A 21,412-nucleotide genomic window follows, 5' to 3' on the forward strand; every position below is an offset into this window, starting at 1 on the left:
TTCTATTGAAGCTTAAGGAGAATGTACAACAGGGTATGACAAAGGCATTTGAGCTTACGCAAGATGGAGTACTTCGATGTCAAAACAGATTGTGTGTACCTAATGTAGATGAATTAAGAAAAAGGATTATGATGGAAGCGCATCATTCAAGATTGTTCATCTGGGGTCAACTAAAATGTATCATGACTTGACAAAAATGTATTGGTGGGGGGACATTAAGAAGAACATTGCGGAATTCATGGCTCAATGTCCAAATTGTCAACAAGTAAAAGTAGAGCACCAAAAGCCTGGAGGTTATATGCAGCGTATAGAACTTCCAATTTGGCAGTGGGATATGATTAACATGGATTTTGTCACTGGCTTGCCTCGTTCATTTCGGAAGTTTGATTCTATATGGGTAATTGTTGATAGACTGACCAAATCAGCGCACTTCTTGCCGGTCAAGACTACTTATACAATTGAAGAATATGCGAGGTTGTATATTAAAGAGATAGTTTGTCTACATGGAGTGCCAATCTCTATTATATCGGATAGGGGAGCTCAATTCACTGCAAATTTTTGGAAGTCATTTCAGAAGAGTTTAGGAACACAAGTGAATTTAAGTACAGCCTTTCATCATCAAACAGACGGTCAGGCAGAGCGTACAATTCAAACACATGAGGATATTCTGTGAGCTTGTATATTGGACTTCAAAGGTAGTTGGGATGATCATTTGCCATTGATCAAGTTTGCATACAACAATAGCTACCATTCAAGTATTAAAATGGCACTTTATGAAGCTTTATATGGTAGAAAATGTAGATCCTCAATTGGCTGGTTCGAAAAAGGTGAAACTGCCTTATTTGGGCCAGATCTCGTTCATCAAGCTATGGAAAAAGTAAAGGTGATACAGCAACGACTAATAACTGCTCAAAGTCGACACAAATCATATGCGGATGTTAGAAGAAGAGGACTAGAGTTTTCCATAGGGGATTGGGTGTTCTTGAAGGTGTCTCCAATGAAAGGGGTAATGAGGTTTGGTAAAAAAGGGAAGTTGAGTCCCCGCTATATAGGGCCATATAAGCTTATTCGAAGAGTTGACCAAGTAGCCTATGAGTTAGAGCTACCACAAGAGCTTTCATCAGTTCATCCGGTGTTTCATGTCTCGATGCTTCAAAAATGCATAGGTGACCCATCTCATATTACTCCTACTGAAGATGTACAGGTTACGGGAGATCTCACTTATGAAGAAGTACCCATTGCTATTCTGGATTGACAAGTTAGGAAGTTAAGAAATAAAGAAGTAGCTTCTGTAAAAGTATTATGGAGGAACCAACAAGTAAAAGAAGTTACATGGGAAGCGGAAAAAGCAATGAAACTGAAGTATCCTCATCTCTTTCAAATCCATGAGAAAGATGAAAATGCTTAGTCTAGACACTGACAAGTAAGTACAAGCCTATATATATTATGTGATTAATAGTAGCACTAACTTAGGCTTGAACTTGTTTGGGCTGGATAACCATGCTAACATTCGAGGACGAATGTTTTTAAGGAGGGGAGGATGTAACAACCTGTATTATGCGTATGCTAGTTCTATTCATGTGATACTTGACATAGCCTTATAGTATAGGTGAGGGACTGTGCCTCTTATATGATTAGTGTTGGTTTAAACTAGCTCGAAAGGTGATGTAACGCCTTGCATGTTTCAACATGTGTACTGCAAGTTAACTCCGACGGAAATATTTACACTAGAGGTAGTAAGGTGGTAATTGAGCTTAAGGTTGAAAGTTAAGTGCTCAGTTGAAGAAAAAGGGATTAATATTTAGAAAATGGAATAAAATAAGTGAGCTTCTTGCTTGACTTAACTAAGCTAGTAGGTGCATCACCTACTTTGACGTATTGACCAGTCCAAAGGACCAAGTAGGTGCATCACCTACTAAGACTCTTTTTTTTTGTTTTTTTTTTACCATGTAATTGGGCCAAGTGCAATACCACCTACTTGCATTAATCTGGCCCAAGTTAAGTAGAAGAATAAGGGTAAATGGACAGCCAAGGCCCAATAGTCTTTAGTCCAAAAAGGCCCAAGTTAAAAGGCCAAGTAGGTGGGTCACCTACTTGACAATATATGGCCAAAAATTGGCCAAGAAAGTCGGCCATTAAACCTCCCTTTTAAAGGGGTAAAGATCAGATCTTTTGCTCCATTTTTCACTTGCAAAATTTTCAGATTTCTTAAGTTTCTCTCTTGGCCTCTCTTGGCTTCAATCAGCAGCCCTAAAACACCTTGGATTCTTGAGTATTGTCCCCCTTTTCAAGTAAAAGTTTGAAGGAGAGTTTCAGTTCTTGAAGTACAAGTTTAGAGGATAAATTTCCAGAAACTAAGGTAAAACTACTGCCCATTCTTGCCTCTTTTTAAATACAGGTTTGGGGTGGAGAATTTTGTATATATTTATCAAGAACTAATGGATGGTGATAAATCCTTGAGTCAATATTCTCCTATTATGCTGAAATATTTTTAGGGATTGATAGTGGATGCCTTATGTATATTGTTATTCGGGGCAGTTTGAGTATCTTGGCAAAGCATGTATGAAGTTGTATTAATGTATAGAAGAAGGGTATGGTGGTTCACCATTTGTGTAAGGGTTGTATGGCCTATTTTCCGTCAAGTGTTTCGCTACTGTTTTTTTTGGGCCTTAATGTGATTAGCTGCTGACATCAGCTTAATCATGACTTATATTGTAGATTAGCACCCAAGAAGGGAGGCTAAATCGTGACAACTATATTGGTTAGAAAATAAGGTATGTAGGGCTGTTCGATTCCATATTCCTTGGCATGAAATCTGATACTTGCGACTAATATCAATAAGTGAATTTCCTAAGTTCTATTCCTAGTATAGGAAACGTAGTGGCAGCGTACGATATCCAAATAGCTAACAATATTTCCCCATCTCCTAAGTGTATGGAATTACTTAATTATACGTTGAGTACTCTATAGTCAGTTGAAGTCAATTGTGTCATTTAAGCTCACAAGTAATGCATTGATGTTACATAGCTCCTTACTGCCTTTGAAGTATTATTTTCATGTCTTCTACTACTGATCCATAGTTCCAAATATAAAAAATGATTATGACCACCAAAACAGCAATCTCAAAGATTAAAGAATTTAAGTAAAGCAATCTGTATAATTAAGGGTGGCATCTCATGGGCGAAAGCCTAGCATAGCCCGATCCCAATTGGTATAGAAGGGTGGCAGCTCAGGGGCGAAAGCCTAGCATGGACCGATCCCAATTTGTGTAATTATGAGGACCGCATCCTAGGGGTTAAAATGCCTTGCATAGGTGTTCTATCACTTATCAGCTGGTCATTCGTATCACATGTCTTGCATAGGCAATCTGTATAATTAAGGGTGGCATCTCATGGGCGAAAGCCTAGCATGGGCCGATTCCAATTGGTATAGAAGGGTGGCAGCTCAGGGGCGAAAGCCTAGCATGGACCGATCCCAATTTGTGTAATTATGAGGACCGCATCCCAGGGGTTAAAATGCCTTGCATAGGTGTTCTATCACTTATCAGCTGGTCATTCGTATCACATGCCTTATAAAGATCATAACACACAGAAAGGTAAAGACAAGAATGTAACATACATGATCCCACAAGAGTTAACAGAGGTGGTCTTCTGTTCTGATTTATGCACACATATATTGATACTTGGTTTCATTTTGAACTCTTAGTTTATATATGTTATTACCTTACATATTCAGTACATTTTTTCGTACTGACGTCCCTCGCGGGGGACGCTGCATTTCATGTTGCAGGCACAGGTACTCCAGCTAGTAGACCTCCTCAATGACACTCAGCTACTTTTGGTGAGCTCCAGGTTGATTTGGAGCTTTACTGAGTCCTTGGTAGATTCATTTTGGGATTGTATCGTAGTTAAGGGTAAGGTGGGGTCTGTCCCGACCTACTCTAAGGATTTCTATCTTTTAGAGGCTTTGTAGACTTATTTATACGGTTCAGTTGCGTCTCAACAAGTTGTGGCCTTAATGGCCAAGTCTTGTATATAAGTTTTGGTCTACTTGTGTTAGTTCGTATCGTTGCATCCTATGTGAACTTGTCACAAGATTGTCATAGTTACATGCATAGTAAGCACAGGTTACATGTTGGTTCTCTCGGGCCTTTAGGGTATCGAGTGCCTGTCCGTCTTAATTGGATTTGAGGTGTGACACTTCGGGCACCACTGACTGTGACTCTTCTAGGTGGTCTACAACCGTAATAGCAGACAATTCTTCATAGCTAGAAGGCAATTTTAAAGCTCGATTAACATCAAACACTTCAACCTTATCATGTGCCCTCATAGTTAATTATCCAGTTGTTACATCAATCAATGCCCTCCCCTTGGCCAAGAACGGACGTCCCAATATTAATGACACATCAAAATCGAGTTCAAAATCTAAGACCACAAAATGCATTGGGAAAATCAGGGAACCTACTTGTACTAACACATCTTCAACCACCCCCTCATACCTAGCAATGGATCTATCAGCGAGTTGTAGAATGACGGTGGTTCGTTTTGAACTACCCAACCCAAGTTTTCTTTACAATGACAAGGGCATCAGATTTATACTTGCCCCCAAATCACACAACCCCAGGCATGAACACTTTGCCCAATTGTAATATGCACAGTAAAACTACCGGATCTTTTAACTTTTTGGGTAGTCTATTTTGGATTCTAGAGCTGCACTCCTCAGTAAGTGCCACAGTTTCGTACTCCGTGAGCCTCCTTTTGTTAGCCATTATTTCCTTCACGTACTTAGCATACTTGGGGATACCCTGCAACATGTCAACCAAAGGTAGGTTAATATGAACCTGTTTAAGGACAGAGAGAAACTTAACGAAACATTCATCCTCATTATACTTTCTGAGCCTTTGTGGAAATGGAGGAGGTAGTTTCTTTTGAGGAACGAGCGTCTCAACATTGGAGCTTTTTACTACATCTTCCACTTTCTTTTCTTTAGTACCAGCCTTAGTATCTCTCTTCTTTGGAGCCAGTTCCTCTAGTTGTAACCCACTTCTAGTACTTATTGCATTCGGTTGCTTTGGGTTGGGTTCAGTATCACCAGGAATCCCACTTTGGGGACGCAAGTTCAGAGAATTAGCTACTTGTGCAACCTATTTCTCTAAATTGATTTGGGACATTTGAAGATTTCTGATGTTCTCATCCTGCTTATCTATCCTATCATTTATTTTTGTCCCTATTTCAGCCATGAGCTTTTGGAGTAGCTCTTCATTGGTCATCCCCCATTTTGGTGCACTAGGATTTCCGTTTTGGTTAGGATTTTGGTATTGTTGCCCAGCCCCTTGAGAACGGTATTGGTTAACCCCTTGCGCTTGGTTTTGGTTTTGGTTCCCACCCCATGAGAAGTTAGGATAGTTCCTCCAACTAGGGTTGTAAGTGTTGCCATAGTTTTGTTGACCTCTACCCCTTTGCGCATTACCCACATAATTTACGGAATCCGAGTTTGCCTTACATTGCTCGGTTTCATGAGCTCCACTACCACATACCCCACACCAATTGGCTGCCTGTTGTACCATGTTCGCTGGTGCTTGGTTTATTGACATCTGTTTGAAATGTATAGCTATATTGTGTTGCATTGCATCCAGTTTGGCATTTCTGGCGGTAGCTTGATCTACATCTAAGATTCTCATGGCTTTTTAGGTTGTGGTCCTAGGCATTTCTCCTTCATAACCTGGGTTCCCTTCTGAGAGCCTATCGATTAAGTCAAATAACTCTTCACAGGTTTTTGCTAAAGCTTGTCCTCTTGCTGCACTATTAAGAAGTACACGTGCATTATAATCTAAACGCTCAAAGAAAGTGTGAGCAAGTACCTCATTAGTTTGCATGTGGTGCGGGCAGACATTCAACATTTGTTTAAAACGAGACCATGCTTGGTATATATCCTCCCCATGATTTTGCTTAAATCTTAGTATCTCACTCCTCAATCGTGCGGTTTTCTTGGATGGAAAGAATCGACTCAAGAACTTTTTTGCTAGATAATCCCATGTAGTAATGGAGTTTGGTGGCTCACAATCTAACCACTGCCTGGCAGTTCCTAACAATGAATATGGGAACAACGTCAACCTCACATAGTCCGATGAGACTCCATTTGGGATATAAGTGTCACTAATCTCTATGAAATTCCTAATGTGGATTTGAGGATCCTCGTGGGGGAGACCAGTGAATTCCCCATTAACATGAATGAGTTGTACCGTGCCTTGTTTTAGTTCAAATCTACCCCCGATGGAGGTTTCCTAATGCTAGACACCACATTAGCTCTTAGTGGGACTGCCACATCACAGCTGGTCTTGCAGGTACGACAGGGAGAACCTCTTGGTTATTCAGGTTCTCTCGATTATTCACGTTATCTTGGTTATTCTCCTCATTGTCTTCCTAAAGACCTAACCCCAATTCTTCATGACGTCCTTGATTAGCCACTTTTCTGTGTCGGCGTAGAGCTTTTTTGGGTTCGCTGTCTGGTTCGACAAGTTCTCCTTTCTGAGACAGACTTGAAAGTCAATGCCTGCAATCAAAAGCTAAGATCAAGTAATTAACACCAAAATATTCTAATTGTAAACTTAAGAAGATCGAATATAAATCAATTTCTAAGTCCCCGACAGCGGCGCCAAAAACTTGTTGCTCCCTAGTATACACGCAAGTGTACATGGTCGCGCAAGTAATATAGATTCTTTAAAGAAACGAGTTATCGTTCCCAAGGGACTAATGATCGATTTATATCTAACACTCAATTCCACAAATAAAATAAAATTAACCTTTTCAAGAGTTGGTGATGGTTGTTTACTATTACTACGAATTATGCAATAACTAATAGTAACTAATTGTGAATGACTTTAAGATGATGTTTCAAGCAAGTAAAAGACAATTCCAGGGCTGCAACATGCAATGAATCTCATGTATCATATTGTCGGCTTAGAACTAATTTTAGTTGTCAAGTTACTGATTTACAGGGTTAATTGTATGAGTCGGGTTACACACATCTAGTCGCCTACTCCAGTTAGTTGTCTAACTACATCATTGAGCGGGGATAAATAGACTAACTGGTGAGCATTTATATTTTATCATGTTTCATAACCAAGCGAGTTGTTCGTCCGATTGTCACTCCTGAACACAAATCACCTCAACTTAATGGGTCAATCAAGCTCTCTATATTCTCTAGTCTATCTAATCCCTCCTCTCTCGATTTTAAGATTAGACAATAGGTTTATCTTATGGTGCGCAAGCATAAAATACTAAAACAAGAATATAAAAGTAACTTATAATGACAACCAAGAATTAATTCATAAACCTTAAATATTCAACATTCGATTCATAGCTACAACCCCAGAACTATGGCATTTAGCCACTCATGCAATTAGAAAACCACAAAATACAATTGCTCATGCGATTTTTAGAAAATAGAAGAGTTAGAAGATCAAAACCTATTACAAACGATGATACTTGCTCTTGTACACCAATAAAAAGTCGAACCCTAACAATGGAGCCCTAAGGGTCTATTTATAATAGTTGGGGACAATATAGTCGAAGTCTAATACAATTAGGAATCCTTTTTAATAATGTTTTTGCTGGAAAAGTCGGAACAAGGGTGGGGCATCGCGCCCAAATCGCGCCTGGCAGGTTGGCGCGCCGCACTGCCAGTGCGCCAAAATATAGCCCCAGAAACTGGGCCTTGGCGAGTCGCGCCCTTGCTACGCCAGTGATGCTGGGGAGTCAAGCCAGCTTTAGCTCCTGGCGTCACTTGTCATCTTCAAATCCTTTTCCTTCCTTGCATCAATCACTTCCCTTCGAAATCCTGCAAAATCGCTAATTATATATATTAGTATGCAATCATCGCAATTCTAAGTAAAACATGTTAGTTATATTAGTGAATGTCCTTAAACTCACTTTAAAAGATGGGTAATTTTTAGTAATTGGGTATATAAATATGCCCAAGATAAGGACTCCCTCTTCTCAACATCCCGCTGAAAAGCTCCGCTCGGAATAATGCCCATCCGATAGTCGAACTATGTTGTATTGATGGTCAGAGTCTGGTCCAGGCCATAGATGAACCTGCGGAGGGTGGTCTCAGAGATGTCCACAGAAAAACCTCTAACTAGTGTAGCCTCAAGTGGAGGCTGAGCAGCGGACTTGGCTTTCTTGGAGATGGACCCTCTAATAGTGGCGGCATAGGAGGCATAGAACTCCCTGACTATCTCTTCACTGTAAGTTCTTGAGGGTCGTGCTATCCACTCACACCTGTGTCTACAGAATAGCCCCTCAATAATTGGAGTGGTGTGAAGGCTGCCTGTGAGAACCCGGCGCTCATCGGTGACTGTCCGAGCTATCTTATCATGTTCATTAAGCAAGCAGGCATATCTGTATAACTGATACTGGCCCTCCACACACCATCGATTTGGTTCTTCAGCTACTGGTGCAGATTCGGTACTGCGGGGCACTGGAACGTCACCCGCACTATCAGCCTCAGAAGACGAGGTGGTGCTGCCATTAGAACTGGAGTCGGATGCAGACTCAGAGCCAGCCGGTGATAGGATCAGTATGGCCCCTTCATCAGACTGGGGCAGTGACCACATCAGGAATCACCTACTAGGACAGATTCCGTGTAGTGCGTGGAGCAGTGGGGGATGTCCTGGTAGGCGGTGGAACTTACTCCACATCCTCATCCTCATCGATCAGCCTTAATGAGGGAGCAATAAATTTGGATTTTCCCTTTGCAGCATAAGTTGGAGCTTGCTTGGGAGCCATGGTACCTGTAGAAGCTTAGTTAGTACTAAAACAAACAAATAAAACACACGAAAGAATTTTAGAACAAGAAACAAATCAAAACGAAAAAATAAATAAATATGGGCAGTAGCTGAACTGCCAACCCACAGTGGGTACCTACGGTCTGTAGATGGACCTACGGTCCGTAGGTCAGAGTACCCAAAATTAGGTTTCTGATGTGGGAACCACGGATGTGAAGAACGGTTCGTCAATGGAACGACGGACCATAGTCCACACCGTGGTTCGACACTTAGCAAAAATAATATGTTCTTCTGACCTACGGTTCGTAGACGAGGTCTCATGGATCACTTCTTTCAAACCTTTTTCTTCTCCAATTTTAAACATTTTAGGCCTATACATGCATTTCAACAAGTACTATGGTAGTTAATCATCCTTAAGGTTCCAATTTTTACCGAATTTCACAATTTAGCACACTGAAACCCACGAACCCTAAGTCAAAACTTCCATTTTGGCCTATTAACTTGAGTTGTTCAGTTTTAAGTAATTACACACTCACATACCATCATACCAAGGGTCTTCTAGCTTACAATTTCACATACTAACATATGGTTAACAACCCAAGGTCAAGTTCCAACTTCGTGACTTCATTATACAAACTATTAATAGTGAATTCAAAGTAAGGGCGAAGTCATTTACCTTTCAAGTAATCGAAGTGGGTGAGTTTGATGCAATAAACTTCTAAACCCTCTTTGTAAGCCTTTGACACCGAACCCGGACTGTGAAATCATTGGGGAATGGAGATGAGGGATTTGGAAGGGAGAAGAATGTTATGGGAATTTGGGAAGTGAATGGGGAATGAATATGGGAGTTATATGAGTAATTAGAGGGATTTAGAAGGTTGAAAACGATTAGGGGGGATTTAGATGGATGTGGGAAGTGTTTTGAATTTAAATGGTTTTATTTAAAGGGAGTCCGAGTCGGGTCGGTAGAACCCTAGTTTTGGACCCACGAGACCCCGTCTACGATCTGTGGGTCGACCTACGGACCGTAGGTCACTCTGACACTTGGAATTTTTGAAAACTTACCTGGGGTCTACGGACGCCGTTCACGGTCCGTGGGTGGACCCACAGACTGTCGATAGGGTCCGTAGACCTCTGCACAACTGTTTTTCTACAGATTTTGCCTTTCGCCCCTGCACACGTAGCAACCATTAGGACTTTCTTTTACATTTTCTAGACACTTTTTAGACACGGACCCTATTCTATATCTAGACAACACTAATACAAAAATAAAACACCTATCTAAAGAGTTACGTAGATTAAAATAAAAGAAGAAAACTCCTAAGTCGAAAAGAAAAACATATAGTTGGCTAGATTGTACATCTTGGGTTGCCTCCGAACCAGCTCTTGATTTAACGTCGCGGCACGACGCATGCCCCTTGATTACTCAGACTTCATCAAGGTAATATGCCTCAATCGCTTCTTGCACACTCTCCAATTTCCCCATGTAGACTTTGATCCTTTGCCCTTTCACTTTGAACCTTGTTCTCGAGCTCGGTCGCTCCATGTGGAAACACTTGAGTGACTTTGAATAGCACGGTCCACTTGAACTTGAGCTTGCCAGGAAACAAGCACAACCTTGAGTTGAATAGAAGCACCAGATCACCCACAACAAATTCACGCTTTTCAATCTTTTGATCATGATACTTCTTCATTTTCTCCTTGTACAAGGCTGAACTTTCATAAGCTTTTAGGCGAAACTCATCAAGCTCATTCATGTCATTCACTCTTTGACTCGATGTGGTGCCCCAATCCAAATTCAACTTCTTTAGTGCCCACTTAGCCTTATGCTCTAGCTTTACCTGCAAATGGCATGACTTCCCATATACAAGTTGGTAGGGGTACATACCTATGGGAGTCTTGAATGCAGTGCGATAGGCCCATAGAGCATCATCAAGCCTCCTTGACCAATCAGTTCTATTGGCATTCACAATCTTTGCAAGAATTTGCTTTATCTCTATGTTTGACACTTCAACTTGCCCACTAGACTGCGGATGGTAAGGAGTGGCTACATTGTGACGGACTCCGTATTTCTCTAGCAACGCCTTGAACAACTTATTACAAAAATGAGAACCTCTATAGCTGATAATCGCCCTATGTGTACCAAATCTGGAGAAGATACTCTTTTTTAGGAATGCGGTGACACTTTTCCCTTCATTGTTTAAAAGTGCAATTGCTTCCACCCATTTCGACACATAATCAACCGCAACAAGAATATACTTCATCCCATGTGAACTCACAAATACAACACAAATAAGGCTCATCCCAAAAGAACTTTTTCACATCATGCATAAACTTTTTCCTTTGGTGAAAAGACAAATCTGATGGAACCAGATCACTTGCCAAGTAGTTAGCAAAGTCTGCAAACCAAGGAATAAGATCATGAGAAGCAGCCAATAATTGTTCGTCTGGAAAAAATCATTAATTTCAGCCCCATCTCCTAGATTGAGCATAACTTCCTCCTCTAATCTGGACAAATGATCGGCAACTTGATTTTCGGTCCCCTTTCTATCTTTCACCTAAAAGTCAAACTCTAGCAGCAACAATACCCATCTAATCAACCTCAGTTTTACATCCTTCTTAGCCATAAGATACCTCAATGCATAATGGTCAGTATGCACTATGACCTTAGTACCAAGCATGAATGATCAAAATTTCTCGAATGCGAAAACCACAGCAAGGAGTTCTTGTTCAGTCACCGTGTAGTTCTTTTGAGCCACATTTAGAGCTTTGTTGGCATAGTAAATAGGATGAAGAATCTTTTCTCGCCTCTGTCTCAATACCACACAAAGCGCCACTCCACTCGCATCATACATCACTTCAAACAGTTACCCCCAATCCGGTGAGATAATGATAGGTGCGGAAACTAGATTTTCTTTCAACTCTCCAAATGCTCTTAGACAAGCATCATCAAAATCAAACTTACACTTCTTTCGAGGAATTTGCACAATGGGTGTGCAATTTTGGAGAAATCCTTGATAAACCTCCTATAAAAGCCTGTATGCCCAAGAAAACTTCTAACGCCTTTAATAGAGATAGGTGGTGGAAGCTTTTCTATTACCTCGACTTTAGCTCTATCAACCTCAATACCCTTCTCAGAAATCCGATGACCCAGAACGATCCCCTCATTCACCATGAAGTGGCACTTTTCCCAATTGAGCACAAGATTGCACTCTTTACACCGTTTCAGTACCTCGACCAAATGCATCAGACAACCATCAAACGAGTCACCTACTACAGAGAAATCATCCATAAATACCTCAATAGTGTCCTCCACCATATCTGAAAAATATCGACATCATGCAACGCTAGAAGGTCGTTGGAGCATTACACAACCGAAATGGCATCCATTTGAAGGTGAAAGTCCCATAAGAGCAAGTGAAAGTGGTCTTCTCTTGGTCTTACGGTGCTATGACGATCTGATTGTAGCCCGAATAACCGTCAAGAAAGCAATACCAACAATGCGGTCCAACATCTGATCCATGAATGGCATAGGGGAAGTGATCATTTTCTGTCCAAGCATTCAATTTGCAGTAGTCCATGCATACTCTCCATCCAGTAACTGGCCACATCGGAACAAGCTCATTTTTCACATTAGGAGCCACATTAATCCCACCTTTCTTAGGAATACACTAAACATGACAAACCCAACTACTATCTGCAATGGGATATATGACTCCAGCATCCAACCACTTGATGATTTCCTTTTTCACTACCTGTTGCATATGCGGATTTAGTCTCTTTTGGTGCTCGATACTAGGCTTGTGATCCTGCATGAGTTGGATTTTATGAGAACAAATGCCATGAGGAATCCCAATAATGTCCGCAATAGTCTATCCAATAGCCCTCTTGAACCTCTTCAACACAGAAACCAGTTCCTCAACTTGTTCCTCACTGAAATCTGCCGCAATGATGACCGGTAAAGTACCATCTCTCCCCAATAATACATACCTCAAATGCAATGGTAGAGCCTTGAGCTCCAATTTTGGAGCCTCTTCAATAGACGGTTTTGCGGGTGGAGAGTCGCGATTCTTCATATCTAACTCCAATTTCTTCGATTTGGAACGAAATTTGAACCTATCAAGTGCGGCCACTAATTCATCATAGTCTTCAATACCATCACCCTAAAAATTCATCATTATCGTTGCCAGTGCATCAACACCCAACCTCTCTTCAATAGACACAATCAGAACTTCATCTGCCCTCTCTCCATATCGACCAAGGCACGCCCAGTAGCAAGGAATGGTCTCCCTAGGATGATGGGAACCTCAAAATAAACCTCATAATCAAGTATCACAAAATCCGCTGGAAAAATAAACAACTACACTTTCACAAGTACATCTTGGAGAACACCAATAGGCTTCTTCACAGTTCTATCAGCCATGAGTAATCGCATCACAGTTAGTTTTGGACCCCTAAACCCAACTTCTTGTAGATAGACAATGGCATCAGATTAATGCTTGCTCCAAAATCACACAACGCCTTCGCAAAATGCAACAACCCAATGGTACAAGGAATAGTGAAAGCACCAGGATCCTCTTTATTCTGCACAAGTGACCTAGTAGCAATAGCACTGCAATATTGCAACCTATCATCATTTAAAACTGTCGGCCCTCTTCTTAGTCACCAAATCTTTCATAAGTTTTGCATACCTATGCATTTGCTCTAAAGCTTCTATCAACAGAACATTGATAGAAAGTTGTTCCAACATAGTAATAAACATGCAGTATTTTCCTTCTTCATTCTTCTTTACCAACCTCTGTGGGAATGGAGATGGAGGTCTAGGCATGGGAACAACTTTTTGGGTTATCTCTACTTCCTTCTCTGTAGGATTCTTGGACTCTCCAGTAACCTCAAACTCATCATCATCTTTTTCAATCACAATTTCAACCTTAGACGGCATATGTGGATCAATGGATTGTTTACCCCTTTGAGTAGTGACTGTCATACAATGCCCATCATTATTTGTATTCTGGATGGTGTTGCTAGGAAGTGTGCCAGGTTGACGTGCGTTTACTGTAGTGGACAATTGATTCATTTGCTGCTCTAGTTGTTTGATCGACACTGCATGGGCATCAACTTTATGACCAATTCCAGACAAGTCATTTCGCATCTCTTTCACATTCTCATTAGTCGTGTCAAACCTCTTCATCATCTTCTGCATCATATCCTCAATATGTAACATACTACCCCCAGTTTCCCTATTGCCAGATTCCCGATTTGTAGGTGGAACATAAGGCCCAACTCTCTCGTTTCTTTTGTCATAGTTGTTTCGGTTGTAGTTGTTGTCACGATTATAGCTCCCATCCTGGACATAATGACCCTCTCGATTATAGTTACCATAGTTCCGACCTTGGTTTCCTTTAACATGGCGCCAATTATCCAAATTGGAACCTTGGGCGTTGGCTAAGAAACCCCCCGTTTGATCATTCAATAAGTAAGCATCCTCTTCATAGTAGCATTCCTCAACTGGTAGTGGTGGATTTCTAGTCAAGTAGTTTACCACATTCACCTTTTCTGCACCTCCGCTCAGATGCTTCAATACCAACCCAAGTTTTATCCACATCTAAGCCATCTCCTCATGAATGTCATTGGTTGATTGAGTAGGTGCAGCTTGAACTGCAAAAGTGTTTCTTCCAGTGTCTCACTTTCTAGTGTTTCATGCTTTATTATTTTGGGAAATCTTCTCCAGTTTCTCTGTGATCTCCTCAAAAGTGCACTCACCATATGATCCTCCATCGATAGTATCAAGCATAGCCTTACCATTGTCATCATGGCCTTTGTAGAAGTACTCCTTCAGTGACTCATCATCGATGCGGTGATTCAAAACTCTTCTTATGAATGCAGTGACCTATCCCATGAACTACTCATAGAATCTCCAGGTAGTTCCACAAAGTTGTTGAGTTTATCTTTGTGGTTTAGCTTCTTAGACAACGGGAAATACTTGGCCATGAACACCTTGTGCAATTGGTCCCATGTATGAATTGAGTTATATGAAAGCTTAGAAAACCAGATCGCAGCATTTATGGTCAATGATAGAGGGAAGACTCTCAACCTTATGACATTCAAATCCAGCTCCGGTCGCCCTACACAACTCTTGCAGACACTCCTCAACTTGGCCATGTGCCCATGTGGATCTTCCGAAGCTATACCAGAAAACAATCCCTTCAGAGTAATCATCTGCATCAAACTACTCGTCACCACAAATGTATGCCCTAAAGGTAGAGGACGGAGAACAATGGGTCCTTCTGATTCAACTGTATTAAACTGGACCCTGTAGTTATCTTGCAGCCTTTGTTCTAGCGGATTTTGCACCCTCAATGCATCTCCAAGTAGATTACCACCAGGAACCTGAATGTTCTCATTATTCACTACGTCCTCATGCTCCTCTATGATCGGATTATTATTGCCCCCTTAATTTGCCATTCTTCTCAAAGTCTTGCTTAGTTCGGGGTCGTATGGAGTTAGTGGTTCGCCTCGACTCCGTGTACTTGGCATACACTAGAGTAGAAACTTGTAGGAAACAAAAACAAAAGAAAACGTAAAATTAGGAAATAATTGACTAAAGCTCAATAATGTAGGTAAATTTAATCTAAAAGCCTTGTTAACCGGCAGAGGCGCCAAAATTTGATACGCTCAAATTACACCTCCTTAAAGAAGTATAAGTGATCGTTGTCAAATAAAGAACCCAACTTGTAGGTTGGGGTCGATCCCACGAGGGGATTTATGAAACAAATAACTTATTGTTGTTTAAGTAACAAGTGAGCAAGAGTCAAACTTTGTTGTTATCAATGAGAGAGAGAAACTAGGGTGTATGTGTTCCCCATAAGCTCTTAACGTGGTATTCCTAATAATAGTAATCATTTCCTAGTGTTTTACATGCAAAGTTGGTAAGATATGTATCCCTAAGTGATTGTTCCTTCAAATAGGGAATTTCACTCCGCACTTTGGTCCGGTTACGCACTTTGGTCCGGCTACGTCTGTATAATTTACTAACCCTTACTTTTACTTCAGATTAGACATTACATCAATGTATGGCTTAGTTTTCATCCTCACACCAATTGACATTAGACTATTATATAGTATCACACTAAATCTCTGTTGATAATTATTTTCTTATTAACTACCTTCTTGGTTCGGCAAGTAGCAACAAGGTGAGTTTTAACGTTGGCGAACATTAAAAAGACTTCAAAGCAAAAAAACTACCAATACATGTTGATGCACCATTCAAGAATTACTTAGTTATTATTCATACGTTGTTAATTACTCATGGTTCCCACAACCCTAGTTGTGGATTTAGTTACTCATGCTTGAAAGAACACAATTCATATTTTTGTAAAGAGAATTCATGAACCTACGTTTAGAGTAGAAGAAACCTGTAATCTCCAATAGAATATCAAAGCGAAAATCTTATAAACCGAAATTGGGAAATCAAATTTCCAAAGTTTGCAAGTTAATTCCCAAGAAAATATCAAGAACTAAAAGTAAACAATAATGTCTAACCCCCAAAAATGAGGTTTACATACCCTATTACCCAGTCATTTGTAGTTGATGAAGTCTTAGAATTCTCCTCCCCGAGAGCTTTGTCATGTGTCCCATTTATCTTTTTTGTTCCTTTTACTACTGCATTAATGGTATTTCTGTTCGACCTACTAACAATGGATTCTTCAGTTGATACTCTATCATTGTGTGCAAAAGCTTTCTCTTTGTCTATAAGTCCATTATTTAAGGCAGCAAAAGAGTTTTTCGTAGTAATTTCTTCCCCCTGATTATTGCCTTTCTCCCTAATATCTTCTCTTGAGAATACTTTACTGGTAGGATGCCATCTTTTGAGAAACCTACCCATTCTGATAATCGGACCCTCACCAAGATGCTTGTTAGCCTCTTCACCCTCTAGTTTCCCTTTATCATATTCTGATTGTGATCTTTGTAATTCATGATGTAATATTCTACAACCTTCCTTATTATGCCCCTGCATCCTACATTCTTTGCAGTATTTCGGTAGCATGTCATATTGAATCTTAAATCGTTCCACCCTGGAAGTTTGCACATTCTCATTCACCACTTCCAATTCCATAAATTTTGGAAAAGTTGAAAGTAAATCAATTTGTACCTTGACCCTGACGCAGTTGGGTCGTGTTTTATTAATAGTGGCCATGTCTAAGTGAAGAGGTTTTCCTACTGCAGTAGCTAGTGAAAAAATGGATTCCTTAACAAAGTATGTTGGTTTTAAATTCGGAAAGGAGATCCAAGCCATAACTTGTGTAATTTCTTCTTCTACGTTGAAATTAACATCATAGATAAAGGGCCTCATCAAGTATGAATACCCATCCTTAGCCAAAATATAATAATTAGGTTTAGACATCATATTAATGAAATCTTCTTGTCGATTGAATCTCATAAAAATGTATCTATTGCGCAGTAATCCAATTTTGTATTCACCCTTGATATTACACTATTTGGGGATTTGAATTCGTAGCTCTTCAAGTTCTGGCCATCGATATGAGAATTTTCCAACTACAGCATATTGGAGATTCACTATGGTATTCATTATGTGTACTTCATATTCAGTCCAGGTAATTCTATGTATACCATTATTATAACAATTTTTTTAATGAAAATGGGTTCAACAGATGATTTGGTTTGATTTGTTGTCGTGTAACCCTTTAAAACATTGGCATAACAATTCGACAAAATCGCATCGCTATTCACTTCAGTATGCAACATGGTATGCGCGATAGGCAAAATAGGAATATTTGCAGAACTTGTAGAAGGATGTATCAGATGTGGGAATTTAGCAAGATTATGTTGGTCAGCCAAGGAGGTTGGTTGACCAGTGGCCATCCACTACAAGATCAGCAGAGAAGCTAGTTCTCTAGGTTTTCAGCGCCAGTCACCCTTTTCATCCAATAACAATTAACTAATACCGATAATTAATGTTTTTTTCTAACCTTAGTTGTTGATGGTTTAATAACCAACTTTTCTTGAGAACAACCAGCATAAGAGAGTCCCTTTGATTGAAGCAATTTTGTTCTTCAAAATATGCTCATTTGAATTCTTAATTATTTTGCGCATCATTTTATAAAATCATGTCAAATAATAAAATCATTATAATAAGTAAACTTTTTCTTTATTATGACATATGATTCAACCATAACAATAGTTGTATAGTACAACCCAAAAGAAAGTGTAGCTAATTTTTCATGCATAAATATTTTTTCCGCATTTATTGTGGTAATATAAAGGTATTCAACATTTTCTTCATTTGTAGTTGATAGTCATTTTGGCGAATAACCCTGAAAGTTAACAAGTTTCTTTGAGACTTACTACAATACAATGCATTATATATCAATTACAAGTACTGTTCCTCAAGGTAGTAATAAAGCTGCTCTTTCAAAACCCTCAATCAATTTTGTATTATCGGATGTTATATTAACATAGACCTTTTTCATGACTAAATGAGAGAAATATTTCTTTTTTCTTAGTATCATATGAATTGTGACACTATTCATAAGGCACATATCTCTACTATTCATCTTGAGTCCAACGGAAGACTAGAATTTTTTATTTATCTTCATAAAATAAAAATACATAATAAGAAGTACGAAATAAACTAACAAAAGAAGATTCAAGTACTTTAACTTTAAATAAGATATTAAAAACACATAAAAATAACCACTTTATTCATTTTTCAATTCAATGATCAATCTTCTGTTTTAATATCCAAAGAAAGCCCAGCTTCTAAATGAATAATATTATTGAGATCATAAAAAATATCATCTTTCAATGTCAAATTCGCCTCAACATTTTCATCATATTTCTGAGAAGGCTCTGCCTGAGCACAATCCTTAAGAGTCAAATACAACTCCATCCAAACATTAGAAAAAGAGGTAACACCTTTATTTTCTTTTCTTTTGAAAGAATTTTGATAAATCCTGGCAAAATGCTTAAGTGTCCGACATTCATTTTTTCAGGCCGCGACGATAATAGTGATCACCTTTGCCTCTTGAAGGATTATTTTGATAACTCATACTTTTTTTTACTGTTGTTATGACCATCACCTCGACAATTATTATATCGTCTCTTGTTATTATCACGCCCACACACATTATTATGACCCTCAATATTTAGTCTTATTTCAGATTGGTCGGGTACTTCTATCATATTTGCTTATGATAATGGAGTAGTTTCAATAGAACGGATTTCATGATTTCATTAAAAAAAACATTATGTTTCTCAACTACCAAAACAGATCAATTCAGTATTTTTCTGAAAATTCTTTTTACGTTATTGTTGATGTAATGTCAGATTTGAGGCATGTGAAGTAATTGCCATCTTTTATAGTTTTTCCACATAATTGAGAAGTTATTCTAAATACAATAGAATTATACTCAATTACGATTTTGAAATCATAAGTGCATCCACTCATAACAAGCTCTTGCCAATACCGTTGCCTTAAGGTGGTCATACCTTCCTTTCAAAACACAATTCAAGTGGATCTTTCATCGTAAATTAAAGATATTCTTAATTGTTCTACAATATTTATTACTAGTTTCAATAGATATTAACGCCAAAGTTGTGTAAGAATTATAAATCATATTTAATATCATACCCTTCTTCTTTATGACACACAAATAATGATCATAAATGTATGACAAGAAAATACTTACGTGTATTCTAACTAATGTGCTATCATATTTCATAGTATTTAATTTTGTGTTATAAGTTAGTGACATATAAATAACACAATATTTTAATCCTTAAACATTTCAATTATCATACCTAGTAAAGTATCATAATAATACCTAAAGCAAGTCATGTATGCAGTAATTAAATTGCAGATCGAAAACTTACGAAAGTCCTATTGGAGATGTTATAAGCGTATACATATATACCTGAATCGAAAAGAAAAATGATTAACTTTTAACATAAAAGACTGTCCTGATTTAAAAAGATCTTAGTTGATTTGAGACTCATGTTTGATAACGTGTTATAAAATGGGAGGAAAATATAAAAAATACTAAACAAGAAATGAAGATAAAATAACATTGAGAGTTAAATGTAGACAGTCTTATTTTATTCTCTTCAACTATATCTTTTACAAGGATGAAGAATATCCTTTATAGTATGTACAAATCATCCATTTACTATCTTTAACAAATACACTAGTACAATATTTAAGTAATACATTAAATAGATACATATATGTTAGAGAGTTAAAAGAATGAAACATCCACCATTGAATGAATTCATAATATAAATTTATTTGTTCGGTACTTTTTTGTTATTTCACATATTTTCTTTGTTTTATTTTTCAAAATATTAGATATATCATAGTTAAAAGGGAAAATAGTCAAAAATATCCCTCAACTTTCACCTATTAGTTATTTTTATCCTTCGTTATACCACACAATTATTTATACCCCGCCATTACCAAATTTAGCAAATATACCCCTCAATTGGATGATTTCCCCCAAATAAAAAAAAACTATTCAATTTAAATAAAAATTACTCGATTTTCCTATTTTAATTCGAATCCGACCAACTAAATAAATAAATTCAAACCAAATTAAATCTCAAAACTGTCTATTCTAATCTTCTTCATCTCGTTCATCTATGGAAACACCATTCTCCATCTGTTCCCAATTTATCTGATCCTTCTTCATCGCCTTCCTCCATGAAAATCCATAAAAGAGGAGGATCCATGATTTTTCCTCCAAGTGAAGCTCTTTAGGTCATTCAAAAAGTTGTTGTTGATTCGAACTTTCTTTTGCAATCTTTACTAGAACCTTTTCCATTATTCCTGTTGGAAAGGAGCTTATTTTGTAAATATTTTATTTTTAAGGGTCAATTAAAGCTTTTCCTTTTGCAATCTTTTGTGTGTTATTATTGGTTCGTATCTCTAATTATTTGTGTATTGTTATTAGTTTTCCTAGTTCTTCTTCTTTGTGTTTGGAGTTCTTGTTCGAGTCAAAATCAATATTTTGTTGAATCTTTGTAATGCACTTAAAAAGTTCTTTAGGTTGTTGAACAAAAAATAACTTATGAAAATTTCTAACATGGATATGTGATTGATACAGGAACATATTTTTTAGATTTTTTGAAATGGGTATTAAGAAATCGATACAAGAACATATTTTTTGAAAATTTCTGAAATGAATATGTAGGAATTTGATACAAGAACATATTTTTTCTGGAAATTCTAGTTGTATTTTGGAGGAAGCATTAACTAACTGATTGCTTGATAAACTTGGATATAAAATAAATAAAATAATGAACGATTATTGTTCATAACATCATATTCGATTTTGACTTTTTAATACTTTGAGAAAATAATGAAAAGAATTGTGCCATCAGCACACTTGTTAGGGACTTAATGAAAGTTGTGTTCTTAAAACTTTTGAATTTTTTTTCTTATTTTGTGGAGACAGTCTTTTGTGACAACATTAAGGAGATGAAGAAGTTGGAATAGATGGGATTTGAATAGATGAGTTTTGAGATTTAATTTGGTATGAATTTATTTAGTTTAGTGGATCAGGCTCGGGTTCAAAGAGAAAATCAGGGAATTTTAATTCAAAATTGGTA

At 38.2% G+C, this 21,412-nt stretch overlaps 1 long non-coding RNA gene across 1 annotated transcript in view; it reads right to left on the reverse strand.

Annotated features, from left to right (window-relative positions):
• Positions 1-15,926, reverse strand: part of LOC125836077 (uncharacterized) — a 405,731-nt gene extending 389,805 nt beyond the window's left edge. Inside the window, exon 1 of the long non-coding RNA XR_007443442.1 lies at positions 15,917-15,926. This is a non-coding gene — a long non-coding RNA (uncharacterized LOC125836077). The remainder of the gene's footprint in view (positions 1-15,916) is intronic.
• Positions 15,927-21,412: the final 5,486 nt, after the last annotated feature.

Source organism: Solanum verrucosum, unplaced genomic scaffold (assembly GCF_900185275.1).
Source record: "Solanum verrucosum unplaced genomic scaffold, falcon-dt-bn FXZP01000208.1, whole genome shotgun sequence".
Classification (NCBI taxonomy): domain Eukaryota; kingdom Viridiplantae; phylum Streptophyta; class Magnoliopsida; order Solanales; family Solanaceae; genus Solanum; species Solanum verrucosum.